The 16,262-nt window shown below is 47.9% G+C and overlaps 1 protein-coding gene across 1 annotated transcript in view; it reads left to right on the forward strand.

Moving 5' to 3' along the window:
* LOC125629277 (myosin-IIIb) overlaps positions 1-7,331 on the forward strand; it is a 168,081-nt gene extending 160,750 nt beyond the window's left edge. The window contains exon 30 of the mRNA XM_048834643.2: positions 6,794-7,331. The gene's annotated coding sequence lies outside the window, so the exon portion shown is untranslated. The remainder of the gene's footprint in view (positions 1-6,793) is intronic.
* The last annotated feature ends 8,931 nt before the right edge of the window (positions 7,332-16,262 follow it).

The following is a 16,262-nucleotide window of genomic DNA, read 5'->3' on the forward strand; positions in this document are numbered from 1 at the left end:
GCTGAACTTTGTGACTTTGTCCTTACCCATAACTATTTTACATTTGGGGACAATGTATACCTTCAAATCAGCGGCACTGCTATGGGTACCCGCATGGCCCCACAGTATGCCAACATTTTTATGGCTGACTTAGAACAACGTTTCCTCAGCTCTCGTCCCCTAACGCCCCTACTCTACTTGCGCTATATTGATGACATCTTCATCATCTGGACCCATGGAAAAGAAGCCCTTGAGGAATTCCACCATGATTTCAACAATTTCCATCCCACCATCAACCTCAGCCTGGTCCAGTCCACACAAGAGATCCACTTCCTGGACACTACAGTGCTAATAAACGATGGTCACATAAACAACACCCTATACCGGAAACCTACTGACCTACATGCCTCCAGCTTTCACCCTGACCACACCACATGATCCATTGTCTACAGCCAAGCTTTGTGATACAACCGCATTTGCTCCAACCCCTCAGGCAGAGACAAACACCTACAAGAGCTCTATCAAGCATTCTTACAACTACAATACCCACCTGCGGAAGTGAAGAAACAGATTGATAGAGCCAGAAGAGTTCCCAGAAGTCTCCTACTACAGGACAGGCCTAACAAAGAAAGTAACAGAACGCCACTAGCCGTCACCTTCAGCCCCCAACTAAAACCCCTCCAACACATTATTAAGGATCTACAACCTATCCTGAAGGATGACCCAACACTCTCACAAATCTTGGGAGACAGGCCAGTCCTTGCCTACAGACAGCCCCCCAACCTGAAGCAAATACTCACCAGCAACCACATACCACACAACAGAACCACTAACCCAGGAACCCATCCTTGCAACAAAGCCTGTTGCCAACGGTGCCCACATATCTATTCAGGGGACACCATCATAGGGCCTAATAACATCAGCCACACTATCAGAGTCTAGTTCACCTGCACATCCACCAATGTGATAGATGCCATCATGTGCCAGCAATGCCCCTCTGCCATGTACATTGGTCAAACTGGACAGTCTCTACGTAAAAGAATAAATGGACACAAATCAGATGTCAAGAATTATAACATTCATAAACCAGTTGGAGAACACTTCAATCTCTCTGGTCACGCGATTACAGACATGAAAGTTGCGATATTACAACAAAAAAACTTCAAATCCAGACTCCAGTGAGAGACTGTTGAATTGGAATTAATTTGCAAATTGGATACAATTAACTTAGGTTACCTTGCATAATGACTTAGCCACTCCCAGTCTCTATTCAAGCCTATTTCCCCTTCTTTTTTCCTACCCCCTATCCCCTCCTCAGACGTTCTTGTTAAACCCTGGATTTGTGCTGGAAATGGCCCACCTTGATTATCATACACATTGTAAGGAGAGTGATCACTTTAGATAAGCTATTACCAGCAGGAGAGTGGGGTGGGGGGAGAGAAAACCTTTTGTAGTGGTAAACACCCATTTTTTCATGCTTTGTATGTATAAAAAGATCTTCTGTTCTTTCCACAGTATGCATCTGATGAAGTGAGCTGTAGCTCACGAAAGCTTATGCTCAAATAAACTGGTTAGTCTCTAAGTGCCACAAGTACTCCTTTTCTTTTTGCGAATACAGACTAACACGACTGTTACTCTGAAATATGTCTGGGAAGTTAGTCTCCCATTGACACAATTCCCAAAAGTATTTCTATCTCTAATAATATTAAAGAGATCACTATCCATATCTGAGTCTGATGCTCAGGGTCTGTAGCACACCCCAGAACGCTCTCCCACCAGAACCTCTTTTACAATCTCTTCCCAAACAGAATCTTTATTGTCCATATTATCCCTTTGTATTTCTTTACAGTTAACTACAGAGAATGCTACCCCACCGTCTTTACCTTTGTTCCTATTTCTCCTAAACAGCACATGTCCTCAATACCTGTATTCCGGTCATGAGTTCTGTTCCGCCATGTTTCTCTAATCCCTAGAATACCTGGCTTGGCCTCCTGTTGCACAGTAGTTCCAGTGCCTCCAGTTTATTGCCCAGACTCCTTGCATGCCTGCACAAGCCTGGCAGTTGTTTACCTTAGACCACACGCACATGGGTGGCGGGTATAAGAGCTCAGGGGAGGCTAAGCATCCCCAAACAGGATGTGCCGCACCTCCCTTTGGACCACTGCCACCGAAAGGGCACCCGGGCCACGGCTCTGCCTCGAGGCCCCGCTCCTGCATTCCGCTCTTCCCCTGTGGCCCTGCCTGCAATGCTCCTATTCCCACTCCCAATCCACCTCTTCCTCCTGAGGCCCTGCCATCTTCTGCCTCTTCCCGTCCCTGCTCCACCCCCTCCCCAAGACCCTCCTGCCTGCCGCTTGTGCCCCTTCCCCCATGGCCCTCCGTTGCCTGCCACTCACGCTTCCTCGCCCCTTCCCCCATGGTCCCCCTGCCCGCCACTTGTGCCTCTTCACCCCCTCCTGATCCACACCCCGCTGAATAATACTGACTGCAATGGCCAGGAAGATCCCCTGCCAGCTCCACCAGGCCTAGAGCCCTTTGGAGAATTCTGGTAAGCAGCTGGCAGTAATTAGGGGTGCCTGGGGGCAGCGAATGCCCCCTCCCCAAGTTTTTGTACTTGGGGGCCTGATGGGGGAGGGGGCGAAGAGGTGTGAGCGGTGGGAAGGGTGGCCCTCAGGGGTGGGGGCCAAGCAGGAGCAGGGCCTGGGGCAGAGTGGGAGTGGAATGTGGGTGGGGCCTCAGGAGGAGGAGGCTGAGTGGGGAGTGGACCTCGGGGCAGAGCAGGGGGTAGGGCCACTGTCTGGGCACAGGTGGTCCCCCCACCCCCACTTCTAGGGAGCTTCCAGCACTCAGACCTAGACTCCCCAAATGCAGGCGTCACATGCTACCCGTGCGCACCCAGTTTTCTAGCTGGATTGGATGTAGTTCTTTCACTAAGTGTAATGGTTATCTGACTACTACTCCAGTCAATATTTGTATTCTCTTTCTCTTTGCTGTCCATATTCTTACCTTGTGGGGTTCCATGCATTTAGGGTCTAATAATAAGAATTTCTGCTAGAGACTGGGGGCTCATCAGTTGGAAGTGACAGAGAGAGAGGAGGAGAGAGACTTGGATATGTAGGTCAATCATAGGGTAATTATGAACTACCAATGTGATGCAGCTGTGAAAAACTCAAATGCCATCTTAGGATGTATCAGGTAAGGCATTTCCAGTGGTGAGTAGCAAGAGAGAAGCATTGTACAAGGCACTGGTAAGACCTTATCTGCAATACAGTGTACAATTCTGATCTCCCATGGTCAGGAAAATTGAACTCAGACTGGAACAGGTGCAGAGAAGAGTTACTAGGATGGTCATGGAAATGGAGGGCCTATGTTATGAGGAGACAAAGAGCTTGGCTTGTTTAGTCTAGCAAAAAGAAGGCTGAAGGGTAGTATGGTGCTTGAGCAATATTTTATACTCCTCTGTAGTCATCTGTCCAAGTTTTCACTTCTTGTAAGTTTCCTTTTTGTGTTCAAGTTCACTGAAGATTTCTCTGTTAAGCCAAGCTGGTCACCTGCCATATTTGCTATTCTTTCTGCACATCGGGATGGTTTGTTCCTGGACTCCTTTTTCCCCTCATATTAGTCTCCCAGGGGATCCTGCCCATCAGTTTCCTGAGGGAGTCAAAGTCTGCTTTTCTGAAGTCCAGGGTCCATATTCTACTGCTCTCCTTTCTTCCTTTTGTCAGGATCCTGAACTTGACCATCTCATGGTCATTGCTGCCCAGGTTGTCACCCACTTCTACTTCCCCTACCAATTCTTCCCTGTTCGTAAGCAGCAGGTCAAGAGGAGCACGGCCCCTAGTTGGTTCCTCCAGCGCTTGCACCAGGAAGTTGTCCCCTTCACTTTCCAAAAACTTCCTGGATTGTCTGTCCACTGCTGCATTGCTCTCTCAGAAGATGTCAGGGTGATTGAAGTCCCCCATGAGAATCAGGGCCTATGATCTGGAAGCTTCTGTTAATTGTTCAAATAAAGCCTCATCTACCTCATCCTCCTGGTCGGGTGGTCTGTAGCAGACACCCACCACGACATCACCCTTGTTGCTCTTACCTCTAAACTTCACCCAAAGACTCTGAACAGGCTGTTCTCAGTTTCATACTGAAGCTCTGAGCAATCATACCGCTCCCTTACATACAGTGCAACTCCTCCACCTTTTCTCCCCCGCCCTTCCTTCCTGAACAGTTTATACCCATCCGTGACAGTGCTCCAGTTAAGGCCTTTACTAACCCTAGTTACTAAAACTAAAAGTTAAGGCTTTTACTTTTCTTGCTTAGCTGAGATCTTTGTGATTACTGAGTTCATGACCTTTAAATGGCTCTAAAGGCTGGCTTTTTTAGCCACCTCTCCTTCCCTTTATAGAGGAAATATTTATAAAGTAAGTCACAATGGAACACAAAGTGTGATGATGTTAGTGACTCACAGTGCTCTGATCAGCTCATTGTGTCTCTGCACTCTGTAACCAGTGAATTGCGTACATTGGTGGGGACAGAGTTTACAGTTGTGGGGAATTGGGAAAGAGCAGCGTTTCCCAACCTTCTGAATGACACGCTGTCCTTTAGCAACGCTCAGAACTTGCCTGTATTCTGGGGCATCAGCCTCCCCGCCCCTGTGGCCACCTTTCATTAGCGTAATACAGAGGAACTGAGAGGGGCATTTCCTGCTGTCTACAGGACCCTCTAATGGGATAGGGGCTTTACTCAAATGCCACCATGCTGGTCTCTGCTTAGCTGCTCCTCCTCACGGTTGCTTGCACAGTTAAAAAAAATGGTGCATGTTTTTTGCAAGTAAAAGTGCCATGTTCTGATTCGTGGGATTGAATTATTCGCTACTTGGGAAAGTTCGGCATGCTCAGCGTTGCAGGAAGTGAACAGCAGTCCTCAAAACACCAGTGATTATCCCTATGGGGCAGTGCATTCTGCATAATTTGCTAGCAGCCAATCACTGTCGCAGGGATGCTTTATTCATGTACAGAGTCCCAAACAATACCAGGTTCCAGACAGAGACTCTTAGCCTTTATCTCCTAGTTTAAACGCTTCCTTATCCAATTGGGAAGAGGAAACCATTCCGTGTGACAGAGGTGACCAACCACATACTGCGAATAGCAATCTGGTTGAGAAGCAGTGTATGAACAGCCATAATCTGTAAATTATGCAGCCCCATGATGGGGCACCTCCTGACAAATAGTGAAGCTATTTGCAGAGATTCTGGCTCAGGGAGTCATTTGCTAACCCTAGCCAGGACAGGATATTGACCAGCCCTGTTCCCTTATGTGGGCCAAGCCCTGGTCTACACTAGGACTTTAGGTCGAATTTAGCAGCGTTAAATTGATGTAAACCTGCACCCGTCCACACGATGAAGCCATTTTTTTTTTTTACTTAAAGGGCTCTTAAAATCGATTTCCTTACTCCACCCCTGACAAGTGGATTAGCACTTAAATCGGCCTTGCCGGGTCAAATTTGGGGTACTGTGGACACAATTCGACGGTATTGGCCTCCGGGAGCTATCCCAGAGTGCTCCATTGTGACCACTCTGGACAGCACTCTCAACTCAGATGCACTGGCCAGGTAGACAGGAAAAGAACCGCGAACTTTTGAATCTCATTTCCTGTTTGGCCAGCGTGGCAAGCTGCAGGTGACCATGCAGAGCTCATCAGCAGAGGTGACCATGATGGAGTCCCAGAATCGCAAAAGAGCTCCAGCATGGACTGAACGGGAGGTACGGGATCTGATCGCTGTATGGGGAGAGGAATCCGTGCTATCAGAACTCCGTTCCAGTTTTCGAAATGCCAAAACCTTTGCCAAAATCTCCCAGGGCATGAAAGACAGAGGCCATAACAGGGACCCGAAGCAGTGCCGCATGAAACTTAAGGAGCTGAGGCAAGCCTACCAGAAAACCAGAGAGGCGAACGGCTGCTCCGGGTCAGAGCCCCAAACATGCCGCTTCTATGATGAGCTGCATGCCATTTTAGGGGGTTCAGCCACCACTACCCCAGCCGTGTTGTTTGACTCCTTCAATGGAGATGGAGGCAACACGGAAGCAGGTTTTGGGGACGAAGAAGATGATGATGAGGTTGTAGATAGCTCACAGCAAGCAAGCAGAGAAACCGGTTTTCCCGACAGCCAGGAACTGTTTCTCACCCTGGACCTGGAGCCAGTACCCCCCAAACCGACCCAAGGCTGCCTCCTGGACCCGGCAGGTGGAGAAGGGACCTCCGGTGACTGTACCTTTTAAAATACTATACATGGTTTAAAAGCAAGCATGTGAAAGGATTAATTTGCCCTGGCATTCGCGGCTCTCCTGGATGTACTCCCAAAGCCTTTGCAAAAGGTTTCTGGGGAGGGCAGCCTTATTGCTTCCTCCATGGTAGGGCACTTTACCGCTCCAGGCCAGTAGCACGTACTCGGGAATCATTGTACAACAAAGCATTGCAGTGTATGTTTGCTGGCATTCAAACAACATCCGTTCTTTATCTCTCTGTGTTATTCTCAGGAGAGTGATATCATTCATGGTCACCTGGTTGAAATAGGGTGCTTTTCTTAAGGGGACATGCAGAGGTGCCCGTTCCTGCTGGGCTGTTTGCCTGTGGCTGAACAGAAATGTTCCCCCCTGTTAGCCATGGGGAGGGGGGAAGATTGAGGGGGGTAGCCACATGGTGGGGGGAGGCAAAAAACATGTATGTAATGTTAACAGCAAGGTTTACTCTGAAAGAGTGTAGCCATTGTTTTATAAAAATGTGTCTTTTTAAATACCGCTGTCCCTTTTTTTTTTCTCCACCAGCTGCATGTGTTTCAATGATCACAGGATCTTCTCCTTCCCAGAGGCTAATGAAGATTAGAAAGATAAAAAACCATACTCATGATGAAATGTTCTCTGAGCTCATGCTGTCCTCCCCCACTGACAGAGCACAGACGAATGCGTGGAGGCAAATAATGTCAGAGTGCAGGAAAGCACAAAATGACCGGGAAGAGAGGTGGCGGGCTGAAGAGAGTAAGTGGTGGGCTGAAGACAGGGCTGAAGCTCAAATGTGGCGGCAGCGTGATGAGAGGAGGCAGGATTCAATGCTGAGGCTGCTGGAGGATCAAACCAGTATGCTCCAGTGTATGGCTGAGCTGCAGCAAAGGCAGCTGGAGCACAGACTGCTACTACAGCCCCTGTGTAATCAACCGCCCTCCTCCCCAAGTTCCATAGCCTCCTCACCCAGATGCCCAAGAACGCGGTGGGGCGGCCTCCGGCCAATCAGCCACTCCACCACAGAGGATTGCCCAAAAAACAGAAGGCTGGCATTCAATAAATTTTAAAGTTGTAAACTTTTAAAGTGCTGTGTGGCATTTTCCTTCCCTCCTCCACCACCCCTCCTGGGCTACCTTGGTAGTCATCCCCCTATTTGTGTGATGAATGAATAAAGAATGAATGAATGTGAAGCAACAATGACTTTATTGCCTCTGCAAGCGGTGATCGAAGGGAGGAGGGGAGGGTGGTTAGCTTACAGGGAAGTAGAGTGAACCAAGGGGCAAGGGGTTTCATCAAGGAGAAACAGAGAACTTTCACACCGTAGCCTGTCCAGTCATGAAACTGGTTTTCAAAGCTTCTCTGATGCGTACCGTGCCCTCCTGTGCTCTTCTAACCGCCCTGGTGTCTGGCTGCGCGTAACCAGCAGCCAGGCGATTTGCCTCAACTGCCCACCCCTCCATAAACATCTCCTTTACTCTCCATAAAGTTTAGGGGACTCATTCCTCTCCGTTGCTCTGACGGAGGGAGGGGTGACTGACGACATGGCTTACAGGGTTGGCTTACAGGGAATTAAAATCAACAAAGGGGGTGGCTTTACATCAAGGAGTATTTCAGGCAGGACTTCACGGAGGGTTCCAATAAGAAATGGTGCACCTAAGTAATTGTTCTTATTGGAACAAGCAGGTTGGTCTGGCCTCTGATTGATACATGGCTACATTTACCTCGCTGCACCTTCTCTGCGAGTGACTGCAGTGTGACCTAGAGGAATGAGTCACCATAAACGTCTCCCCCTTACTCTCACAGATATTGTGGAGCGCACAGCAAGCAGTAATAACAGTGGGAATACTGGTTTCGCTGAGGTCTAAGCGAGTCAGTAAACTGCACCAGCAGACGGTGCAGAAGGACTGCAAGCCATCCACATCTCATGGCTGCTCGACAGAAGATGATGCAATAGGACTGCTAGCAATCGTATCACCTGCCTGCTCACCGTAAGATGGTTCAATAGGACTGACTGCAGGACTAAAGAGAATGACCTGGTCAAGTCACTCCAAATTTAGTCCCTGCGCCCATGTCTCCCCAGGTGCTCCTGATCAACCTCACAGAGGTGACCAGGAGCACCTCGGACATGACGATGACGGCTACCAGTCCTCCTGTACCGTCTGCTGCCACAAGGCAATGGGTTGCTGCTGCTGTGTAGCAATGCAGTACTACGTCTGCCAGCACCCAGGAGACATACGGTGACGGAGAGCTGAGTGGGCTCCATGCTTGCCGTGGTATAGCGTCTGCACAGGTAACTCAAGAAAAAAGGCACAAAACGATTGTCTGCCCTTGTTTTCACGGAGGGAGGGAGGGAACGGGGGGCCTGACTATATGTACCCAGAACCACCCCCGACAATGTTTTAGCCCCATCAGGCATTGGGATCTCAACCCAGAATTCCAATGGGCAGCGGACTGTGCGGGAACTGTGGGATAGCTACCCACAGTGCAACGCACCAGAAGTCGACTCTAGCCTTGGTACTGTGGAAGCACTCCGCCGAGTTAATGCACTTAATGCACTTAGAACATTTTCTGTGGGGACACACACACTCAAATATATAAAACCGATTTCTAAAAAACCGACTTCTATAAATTGGACCTAATTTTGTAGTGTAGACATACCCCAAGTCTCTGCATGGTGTGATGACATTTACTATAGCAGCTCTCCTGCACTACATGAGCTGAGGCCTAGCCAGCGTATGTAAATACACAGGTAGATAACAACCTTCTCTAGATTCATTAGCGCTCCTCAGTTGAGTGACGTGTACTATTAACTTACCCCCTTCATTTTGTAGATCTGCCAGACAAAGCCATCAAGTGACTCTGGTGTGATTTGCTCAGAAACTTATAATGGGGAGGACTGTATAGTGACTGTGGCTAAGGACATAGGTTGCATGTGGTGCAAAGGGGTTATAGATCTGCCTCACTCATGGTACAATTACCCTCTACACACTCTTGGCTATTTGCTCCCAGTTCTTGGTTCTTTAGCGTGATGTGACAGTTCAGTGTTTGTCTGTCAACGAGTCACCTTTGATATAGGGAGGAATCAGAGGCATGGAAGGTAGTCAGCAAGCTGGACTCAAGCTAAGTCTCCAGCCAGGGCTTACCATGCATGCACCTAGGACACAGGGCATGGGAGACCCTGGAGTGGGGAATGCTGCTTTGGAAATGTGAAGGTGATAAGTACGCTGTGTGTGCTTGGTGTGACCTTCCAAAGGACTATCTACATTGTAAAAATGAGACCATAAAACCAAGCATGAACCTTTGTGTTGAAGCCGGGAATGCAGTCTGGATTGGATTTGGGATACAGGCAATGGGCATTAATAAGGGGCTGTCATCCCCTCCTTGTAGAGCCTATCTCAGGAAATACCTAAGTGGATGAGGGCACTAGGCGCCGAACAAAGCCACCTGGATGGAAGAAGAGAGGGGCCCCCAAGAGAGGGGCCCCTCACAATTGTGACTGCATTTATCCTTACGAGTTGTGAGGGCAGCACTTCTATTATCCCTGTTCTACAAATGGGGTCTGAGGCACAGACAAGCCCTGGGTATGTCTATGCTGGAACTGGAAGGTTAAATTCCGGCATGAGGAGACACACACACTAACGCTGATTGAGTTAGCACGCTGAAATAGAAGTTTCAGAGTGGTAGCCGTGTTAGTCTGTATCAGCAAAAAGAACGAGGAGTCCTTGTGGCCCTTAGAGACTAACACATTTATTAGGGCATAAGCTTTCATGGGCTATGGCAACACCCATTTTTTCACGTTCTCTCTCTCTCTGTTAGTGTGTGTGTGTGTCTTCCTACTGTGTTTTCCACTGCATGCATCTGATGAAGTGGGTTCTAGCCCACAAAAGCTTGTGCCCTAATAAACGTGTTAGTCTCTAAGGTGCCACAAGGACTCCTTGTTGTTTTTGCTGAAATAGAAGGTATAGGTGCTGTGGAGGGGCTGGCTGCTTTGAGTACATACCTGTGGTCTCAGACGGGATTGTACTCAGGATGGCTAACACCTCCTGCCACGCGTGCTCTGGGGGCTACACTTTATTTTTAGCAAGCTCACTTGATGAGAGCTAATGTGGGTATGTCTTCTTGAGCTGGAATTGACACCTTCCAGCTCTAGTGTCGACATACCCTAAGTGACTTGCCCAAGGTCCCACAGGAAGTCTGTGCAAGGAATTGAACCTGAGTCTCCCAAGGCCCATATTTGAGAGATAGGATAGCCTAATCACTTGGCTATCCTTCCTCTACAGCCTAAGGAGTCCTGTCCTGTAAGGTGTGCCGTGTCTGGGGCTGTGGCCCTTCCAGAGACATGAGAAACACTTCACCAAGGTTACAGACAGCACAAGGGGTGTGAGATGGTGTTTATGAGGGAAAGAGATGAGAGTTCGCAGACAGCACTTGCAAGGATTGCTCCTCTCCTTTGGTGAAGATTAGGATCCTGTTCACTGTTGCCTTTCTCTGGTACCTCCCCACCCCCTGTGACTCTCCATGAATATTTACTGGCACATTATCATAGACTCAGAGAACTGTAGGTATGGAAGGGACCTCAGGAAGATATTTAGTCCATCCCCCTGTGCTGAGGCAGGATTAAGTAGATCTACACCAGAGGTTCTCAAACTGTGGTCCGCAGACCACTAGTGGTCTGCAAGCTCCATTCAGGTGTTCTGTGGATAGTTCCGTCTAAGATGCATGTCTGGGCAGCCGCACACAAGAGAATGAAGGGTCACCCACCTAATTAGTGGAGCCGTGCAGGCGTGGCTCCACTAATTAGGTGCCTGGACCCTTGAGAAGACACACATGTAAGGTGAGGTGATGGCCTGGGGGGCAATAAGCAGAAAGCGGTAGGTGGGAGGGGACAGTGGGGTGAAGGGAATTTGGGACATGCAGGGCTGTGGCAGCCAGGGAAAGAGGTGACTTTCCCCAGCTTTCAGGGTTGTGGCTGCCGGGGAGCGATGGCCCTTCTCCCCAGCCCCAGGTCTGTGGCTGCTGTGGCTGGGGAGAGAAGGAGAGACCCCCCTCTCCTTCCCAGCTTCAGCTCTGTGGCTGCTGGGGACGAGGAGATACCTGCCTTCTTCCCAGCTCTAGTTTGGGGGCTGCCTCAGCAGGGGAGAGAGGGCACATCCATCACATTAGAAAGACTACTGATATTAAAATATGAGTTGTGTGCTTTTATTTGTAGAACAAAAAAATGTTTATTATTAAGGTTTTTTTATATAGCGCTTTTATCCAAAGTGCTTTACAATAGTTAGCTAACGGGACAAACAACATTTGTTTGCCCTTAGCAATTTTCAAGTGTTCCAAGAAACTTTTTTTGAGAACTATTGATCTAGACTATTCCTGACAGGTGTTTGTTTAAGCTGCTCTTAGAAGCCTCTAATGACAGGGATTCCACAGCCTTCCCAGGTCACCTGTCCCAGAATTTAACTGCCCTCATAGTTTAAAAGTTTTTCCTAATATCTAATCTGACCCTCCCTTGCTGCAGACTGAGACAATTACTAAGTGTCCTACCCTTAGTGGACATGGAGAACAATTGGTCATGGTCCTCTTTAAAACAGCCCTTAATATATTTGAAGGTTGTTATCAGGTGCCCCCTCAGTCTTCTTCTCTCAAGACTAAACATATCCAGGTTTTTAACCATTCTTCATCAGTCAGGTTGACTAAACCTGTTATCATTTTGTTGCTCTCTTCTGGACTCTCTCCAATTGATATAGAAGTCTATAAAATCTTGACTGGTGTTGAGAAAGTAAATAAGGAAGTATTATTTACTCCTCCTCATAATACAAGAACTATGGGTCACCAAATGAAATGAATAGGCAGCAGGTTTAAAACAAACAAAAGGAAGTATTTCTTCACACAATGCACAGTCAACCTGTGGAACTCTTTGCCAGAGGATGTTGTGAAGGGCAAGATTATAACAGGGTTCAAAAAAGAACTAGATAAGTTCATGGAGGATAGATCCATCAATGGCTATTAGCCAGGGTGGACAGGGATGGTGTCCCTAGCCTTTGTTTGCCAGAAGCTGGTAATGGGTGACAGGAGATGGATCACTTGATGATTACCTGTCCTGTTCATTCCCTCTGGGGCACCTGGCTTTGGCCACTGTCGGAAGAGAGGATACTGGGCTAAATGGACCTTTGGTCTGACCCAATATGGCCATTCTTATGTTCAATTTGTGCACATCTTTGTTAAAGTGGGGAGCCCAGAGCTGGACACAGTACTCCAGCTGAGGCTTCACCAATGCTGAGTAGAGCAGGAGAATTCCCTCTCATGTCTTACAAACAACATTCCTGTTAATACACCCTGGAATGATATTAGCTTTTTTCACAACTGCATCACATTATTGATTCATATTCAGTTTGTGATCCACTATCGCCCCCACATCCTTTTCCACAGCTCTGCTGCCTACCAGGTTTTTCCCTGTTTTGTATTTGTGCAATACATTTTTTCCTTCCTTAGTACTTTGCACTTGTCTTCATTGAATTGTACCTTGATTTCAGATCCTTCTGAATTATAATCCTGTTATCCAAAGTGTTTGCAAGCCCTCCCAACTTGATGTTGTCTGCAAATTTTATAAGTCTATTTTCCATTCCATCATCCAAGTTATTAATGAAAATACCGAACAGTACTGACCCCAGGACAGACCCCCTGTGAGACCCCCTGGATACGCCCTCCCAGATTGACAGTGAACCATTGATAACTACTCTTTGAGAAAAGAAAAGGAGTACTTGTGGCACCTTAGAGACTAACCAATTTATTTGAGCATGAGCTTTCGTGAGCTACAGCTCACTTCATCAAATAAATTGGTTAGACACAGGAGCAGCCAGCATCACAAAGAGAGAGAAGCCTGACAGACCATACTCAAAGAGTAGGTTTCAGAGTAACAGCCGTGTTAGTCTGTCTTTGCAAAAAGAAAAGGAGTACTTGTGGCACCTTAGAGACTGTCTGTCTGTCTCTCTCTCTCTCTCTCTCTCTCTGAACGTTCTAACCATAGAATCATAGACCATCAGGGTTGGAAGGGACCTCAGGAGGTCATCTACTCCAACCCCGTGCTACAATATAGTAGAAAGATAAGTTGCCTCAGGATCCCTAATGGGAACTGTAAACCCTGCCTCAGCCTTTCCCCTTTCCTCCTCCCTCTCTCTGGAAGTAGCATTCCTGCCCCCAAGCATACGGGGACCCTGAGTCTGTTCTGCAGAATCTAGCCCTGCCTGTTCTCTTCCCTCACTGTGGGATGAAGTGGCTGCACTGACCAGGAGATTCTGGGTCTGTAGCAAGACCAAAGGATGTGGTGGGGGGATATTTTATTATTTATTTTGATTTCTAACTGTTCAGTTTGCCTGAATGTGGAACTGCTCCATGTGCTCTGACATCAAGGGTATGTTTAGTCTGCGGAAGAGAAGAGTGAGTGGGGGATTTGATAGCTGCTTTCAACTACCTGAAGGGGGGTTCCAAAGAGGATGGATCTAGACTGTTCTCAGTGGTAGCAGATGACAGAACAAGGAGTAATGGTTTCAAGTTGCAAAGGGGGAGGTTTAGTTGGATATTAGGAAAAACTTTTTCACTAGGAGGGTGGTGAAACACTGGAATGCGTTACCTAGGGAGGTGGTGGAATCTCCTTCCTTTGAGGTTTTTAAGGACAGGCTTGACAAAGCCCTGGCTGGGATGATTTAGTTGGGGATTGGTCCTGCTTTGAGCAGGGGGTTGGACTAGATGACCTCCTGAGGTCCCTTCCAAGCCTGATATTCTATGAATCTATGATTCTATGTCTACACTGCATTGTAAACCCAAGCTCAGATTCAGGTTTAAGCCCAAACCCCTTTATTGTCCACACTCAAATCTTTCTGATTTGGGCCAGTAAGCCCTCAGGACTCAAGCCCATGGACTGAGCCAAGTCCCACTGGGCTTCAGGTCCAAGCCCTGCCATCTTGCAGTGTGAATGCAGCTCAAGTTGCAAACCCAAGTCAGAAAGTCTGTCTAGTGCCATGTGGACGTGTTAACACCGTTGTGAGATTCGGGTCCAGCAATTGGAAACCCAGGTTTACAATGCAGTGTGGGCTTGGAAACACTGAGTCCACAAACATGAGCCCAGAGACACAAGTTTAGGGTGCAGTGTAGACATGCCCTGAGAGGCTTCATATGGTGTGCTGGGCTGAAGTCCTTCAACCCATCCATCCTTTCTTGGCTGTGTGCCCCTGCCCAGCGCTGAGCCCAGGAGTGTTCAGTGCCCTTTGGAGACCTCCACTGTTTTGCAACAGGTTGACTCTGCATTGTGTGAAGAAATACTTCCTTTTATTTGTTTTTAAACTGCTGCCTATTCATTTCAATTGGTGATCCCTAGTTTTTGTGTTTTGAGAAGGAGTAAATAACACTTCCCCATTTACTTTCTCAACACCAGTCATGATTTTATAGACGTCTATCATATCCCTCCTTAGTTGTTTCTTTTCCAAGCTGAAAAGTCCCAATCTTCTTAATCTCTCCTCATACGGAAGCTGTTCCATACCCCTAATCATTTTTGTTGCCCTTTTCTGAACCTTTTCCAATTCCAATATATCTTTTTTGAGATGGGATGACCACATCTGCATGCAGTATTCAAGATATATATTCAAGGCAAATATAGTGCCCATATTTTAAAAAGAGAAGAAAGAGAACCCGGGTAACTACAGGCCAGTCAGCTTCACTTCAGTCCCTGGCAAAATCACGGAGCAGGTCCTCAGGGAATCCATTTTGAAGCACTTGGAGGAGAGGAAGGTGATCAGGAACAGTCAACATGGATTCACCAAAGGCAAGTCATGCCTGACCAACCTGATTGCCTTCTATGATGAGATCACTTGCTCAGTGGATATGGGGAAAGTGGTGGATGTGATATACCTTGACTTTAGCAAAGCTTTTAACATGGTCTCCCACAGTATTCTTGCCAGCAAGTTAAAAAAGTATGGATTGGATGAATGGGCTAGAAAGCTGGCTAGATTGTCAGGCTCAACGGGTAGCGATCAACGGCTTGATGTGTAGTTGGCAGCCGGTACCAAGCGGACTGCATGAGGGGTTGGTCCTGGGGTCGGTTTTGTTCAACATCTTTATTAATGATCTGGATAATGGGATGGATTGCACTCTCAGCAAGTTCGCAGATGGCACTAAGCTGGGGGGAGAGATAGATATACTGGAGGGTGGGATAGGGTCCAGAGTGACCTAGACAAATTGGAGGATTGGGCCAAAAGAAATCTGATGGGGTTCAACAAGGACAAGTGCAGAGTCTTGCGCTTAGGACAAAAGAATCCCATGCACTGCTACAGGCTGGGGACCGCCAGGCTAAGCAGCAGTTCTGCAGAAAAGGACCTGGGGATTACAGTGGATAAGAAGCTGGATATGAGTCAACAATGTGCCCTTGTTGCCAAGAAGGCCAACAGCATATTGGGCTGTATTAGTAGGAGCATTGCCAGCAGACCGAGGGACGTGATTATTCCCCTCTATATGGCACTGGTGAGGCCACAGCTGGAGTACTGTGTCCAGTTTTGGGCCCCACACTACAGAAGGGATGTGGACAAATTGGAGAGAGTCCAGCAGAGGGCAATGAAAATGATTAGGGGGCTGGGGCACATGACGTATGAGGAGAGGCTGAGGGAACTGGGGTTATTTATTCTGCAGAAGGGAAGAATGAGGGGGGATTTGATAGCCTTCAACTACCTGAAGGGATGTTCCAAAGAGGATGGAGCTCGGCTGTTCTCAGTCGTGGCAGATGACAGAACAAGGAGTAATGGTCTCAAGTTGCAGTGGGGGAGGTCTAGGTTGGATATTAGGAAACACTTTTGCACAAGGAGGGTGGTGAAGCACTGGAATGGGTTACCTAGGAAGGTGGTGGAATCTCCATCTTTAGAGGTTTTTAAGGCCTGGCTTGACAAAGCCCTGGTTGGGATGATTTAGTTGGTGTTGGTCCTGCTTTGAGCAGGGGGGTGGGACTAGATGACCTCCTGAGGTCTCTTCCAACCCT

The sequence above is a fragment of the Caretta caretta genome, chromosome 5 (assembly GCF_965140235.1).
Source record: "Caretta caretta isolate rCarCar2 chromosome 5, rCarCar1.hap1, whole genome shotgun sequence".
Taxonomy (NCBI): Eukaryota; Metazoa; Chordata; order Testudines; family Cheloniidae; genus Caretta; species Caretta caretta.